This window comes from Acyrthosiphon pisum, unplaced genomic scaffold, assembly GCF_005508785.2.
Source record: "Acyrthosiphon pisum isolate AL4f unplaced genomic scaffold, pea_aphid_22Mar2018_4r6ur Scaffold_20830;HRSCAF=22264, whole genome shotgun sequence".
NCBI lineage: Eukaryota > Metazoa > Arthropoda > Insecta > Hemiptera > Aphididae > Acyrthosiphon > Acyrthosiphon pisum.
Genome location: NW_021770231.1, coordinates 10,067 through 14,909, shown reverse-complemented (window position 1 = coordinate 14,909; position 4,843 = coordinate 10,067).

Genomic DNA, 4,843 nt, shown 5'->3' with positions numbered 1-4,843 from the left:
GAAGTCCAATTTTTAATTGATTTTGAATGTGGAAGTGCTAGTACAGATCCATAAAGAGATATTTTTTAATTAAGGTTATGAATATATATATATACATAAATGATTAATCCGTTTATATTAATAATGTATTTTGAACTTATATTGAATTATATTTCAAATTTTATGCTTAGCTGCAGTATTTAATAGTTAAAGCAATAACCAAAGCCTCTAATAATGCAATGAAACGAACCGTTTCTAAATTACAGCTAATCTGTACTACTCATGTTAAATCTCTAAGAAGCATAAATAGAATAAAATATTATTCAATACCCAAGAAAAAAATATAAATTAATAAAGCAATAAAGCACAAACCTAGCATATTCATAAGCTTTAGGAGAATAGAAATGCAAAGTTAAAGCAAATTCTTTAATTGTTTTAGTATACCGGCAACCAGTTTTTTTCCTACTTTTATTTTTAATCATATTTGCTAATATTTCCTGAGGTAAGTCTTCAAACTTATCCAACATTAATGATACACTATCCTTCTCCAACAATTGTTTTTCCTGGAGATCCTTTACCAAATCTTCTAGACTGTTAATTTTAATTTTGTTGCGTCTAGCTTTCAGTTGTAAGAACTTAATTTTTTTTCGTAACAAAGATTTTGTAGGAGTCTCTGGTTTTTTTTTTCTTCGACATCTAGGTGAAGTATAAAATAAAGTTCTTCGAATTTTTGATGGAGTAATAAGCAAGTTATCCCGTGAAATAGTAATTTCATTATCATGTACTGGAGCATTTTCAGATACTTCTATACCTAAGATACAATCAACATTTTGAGAACATGTAGATTCTTCTGTAAAAGTTGGTTTATTTTTTTTCTTATGCGATTCATCAAATGTCATAGGAAATATGGAAGGACATGATTTGTCTGTCAAATAAAGGCGATAGCTTCCACCTGGAGAATTTTTAAAATCATTTAACGTAAAATGATCACTGCATATCCTACTTGATGCTGATGGTTTAAAACCTTTGCGGTTGATTGCTTTCATCAATTCTGTTGTTCGCAATTCATTCTTCAATGGAAATCTATCAAATAACAACAATTTATTTTGGAAATTAAGCTAATAAGCTTAAAATAAGGTAGGGTGATCCATGAATGTAATCCATGGTAATGTAATGTAAATATAATGTAATGCAATGTCACAATATAAAACAAAATGAAATAATCAATTTCACATAAAATTTGTGCTATTTACTTACGAAAAAAAAATGAATTTTGCTATCAGCCTCTCGTCGATTAAAGCATCCATCAACACAGCAATACACGACCATTTTCGTATGATTATAATTTATAGCATTGTTATATCATGATTTATAGTAAATAATAGTTTTGCTCACAAGTGACTATAAAAATTGTTATAGTCACAACTTTACAAGATTTTCGAATTTGTTATTTCGTTTTTCGTAAACTATGTACGTTATCACGACTCTTATCATATCAGCTGAGTTTTGTTTGCACTCTTGCAATATGGCGGATAGGAATCACAACCATTCACTGAGGAGTTCTTGAGTCGGCTATCTAGTTACTTTATATATCTGTGGCGCCAACTGGTGGCAACAGACATGCGCGAACATGACGAGTTTCCGTCAAGCGAGTGAGAATTCTTATTCTGAATAGAGTAAAGTCCACGGTATTCTAAGATCGTGTACTAGGCGTACAATCATATGATTTAATATTTAAACGAATGGAGCGCCAATGCTCGGTTCTGCTAGTCGTTGTGATAAGAAGGTTAATCACTTTATTATGGATCGTTGTGTAACCATACTATCTTTAATCGTGATTTATATTGAAAATATTCTAATTTGACTTAAACAAAACAACTGTTGGTAATTTGAGCGAGTTGTGACTATTAAACTTAAAGTGAATGCTCTTCTGGTGGCTGGTTGTCCGTCTAACGAACGCTTGTCCATCAATGTCTCTCGTTTGGTCAGTGCTATGTCAGATCCCTTTATAACTTTTAGTATATCCGCACGTCACGATTATCTTGCGGTCGTAGGCGTAGTGTGGGAATGGTACACGCGCTGCACACGCCGAATGTCTGTTACGTCCTTTGACATTATTTAATATTTTATATGACAGCATAATTTTTACACGGCTATAATAGCCTAATAATTAGGGAAGCAGATTAACAAAACGCGCTCTGGTGGAAATAATTTGTAACTACTGATTCGGGATGTATAGTTTGATATAGTTTTATATTGGTTATTTTACTTTTTATAATAAATTAATTTTGTTATCGAAACTTTATACACTTTTATAGCTAACTGTATACATTGGTAAGTACAATTTCTACTAATATTATCAAATACATTCAAATACACTTCACTTAAAGCAAAATGTATGCGAAATGTCTGGAAAATACGTACAATCTCCTGACTCGAGTCCCGACTCCGAACCCGCCCAACCATCAGTACGATAGTTGTCGACAGCGCTCCCAGTGTTAATCTGTCTTCCCAATACTAATAATTATTTAAAATCGTAGTCATATCTATTGACGCCCGACGATCAGCTCCATTCCATGACAAAATAGATAAATCTATTTTGTCATGCTCCATTCTATATTACTATTATTTCGACGAATACGCGCCACTATTCACTTCAGAATCTTCAAAGCCTCTATAGATTTTGCTTTTATAAAATTTGATACCTAGCCATATATGTGCTAAACGACAATTAATAATAATAAAAATTATATATTTTTTAATGATTCATTGTTATGTTTGAAAACAATGTTATTATTCACTAATATTAATGTATTACTTATTTGTATAAAGATCAATCATACAGGCAATTCAACTTTAAACTTTAAACTGCGTAGTACTTAAATTTATCACTTACATAGGTATTTGATAAAGTATCCAATTTTCACAATATTTCCTATTATTTGGATTTTTTAATCTTGTTGCAGCAAATATCTCTAGAATCAACGCTGATGAACATTTAAGTATAGCAGAATGTTCTAATATCTGAAAAATATTTGAATCACTGAGCTCTTTCATTTTATTTTTTTTAATCATTTAAACTGCTTTTTAAATTGATTTTTCTATTTGCCCTTGTTCAATTCTTGAAAATGGCTTTTTTAATTTTCCCTAGAATTTTTACATTTTGTTTCTTATTGGGAGAAAAGTTAGGTCCTAAACTTTTCCCATTTGACATTCTGTATTCTTTTATTTTGTTACTGTCCTTTAATCATTGACACCATACGTAATATTTACTTGTTAAACAATTTTATCATTCATTTTTTTATTTTGTAGATCAAATATTAAAAACCAATAAATACAATTCATAAATTACCTGCCTTTTTTAAACAACACTTTTAAGCATTTTAATTTGACCACAAGTTTGTATACAATCTTGCCCAAAATTTGAAGTTATAATAGGAGAGTATTCATTTGAAAGCATTACTCCATTGCAAATATTAATTTTATCAAATAAATTTAAAATATTTTCCAACTCTTCTTTAATTTTAGGGAGTATAATTAGAAGGAAACCCAATATCTGAAGTTAATATCTGTTTGACATTTATATGTAATGTAATAGTGGAATCTATGAACACAAAATAATTAATTAGACTATCATAAATTATTTAATAAATCTAAAAAGTATTTCGGCCATTTTTAAATGTATTCTATAACCCTATCTTTTACTTAAAAAAATTAAAATATATAACTTAATATAATGTAAAAATTATTGTATACAATTTAATGTTTGTAGGCTAATAACAATCAGTGGCGTATTTTCAATTTTTTCTGGGGGTGGTCCAATAATTCCAACATAATATAGATAGGTAGGTACTGATATACAGAAATAGTTTTTAATAGATTATAAGAATAAAAAATAGTTTTTTTACTATATTTTATAATTTTAAAGTACAAAATCTAAGCGTCTTTTTTTTTTACAAAGTTCATCTAAAATGTCTTTTGGTAAGAGAGAATCTTTTCTATAGATGGACATCATAGCCAATCCATTAGGTAACTCTATTCTAGAAAAAAAAAAACATAAATCTTACACAAATAAAAAAATAATATTTTACTGAATAAAATATTAACACTTACTTCAAAAATAGTATTACGTAAGTACGTTTTTATTAACTTTAATTCCGAAAATGTTCTTTCATTTGACGCAGTCGATACAGGGAGTGTTGCTAGAATTTGAAGCAAATTGAATATACCAAGATACATGTCTTTATTGCATATATTCAATGCATCAATTGCATTATTTGGCTTGTCGCTCATGTTACTTAATTTTCTTTGCCATAACTTGAACTCATACTTTTCCCATCATACATTCCTATCATACTTTTCTTACAATAGCATTAATTTGGATTCTTTATTAGGTGGCTAAGGTAATACCTAATGGTATTTGATTTTTGTTATAATAATATTGTAAATCTGTAATTAACTCAGATTAAAAGTATTCTTAAGTTAGGTACAAACATATTATATTGAGATTGACTATTAATCTAAATAAGTTGCAAATAGTTTATTTTAAATCACATTTATTAAATGATTCTTAAAGAATTTCAACTGCTAAATTCATACTTTACATGTGCGATACCTACCAATATAGGGCTTATGGTTCAAATGTCAAGTTATAAAAGTTAGTTATAAGAAAAAATTATTTAGCTCTTGTAAATTAAACCAATTGAAAATATTAATGCATATTTTACTAAACTTTAGAGGACCATAATTAATAAAATATCAAACCATGACATAAATTTATTTTGTCATGTATCAAACCAAAATTGATGATCTGACTATCATAATTTTCAGAAAAAAAAGCTTTACCAGGATCCATTAAAAAATA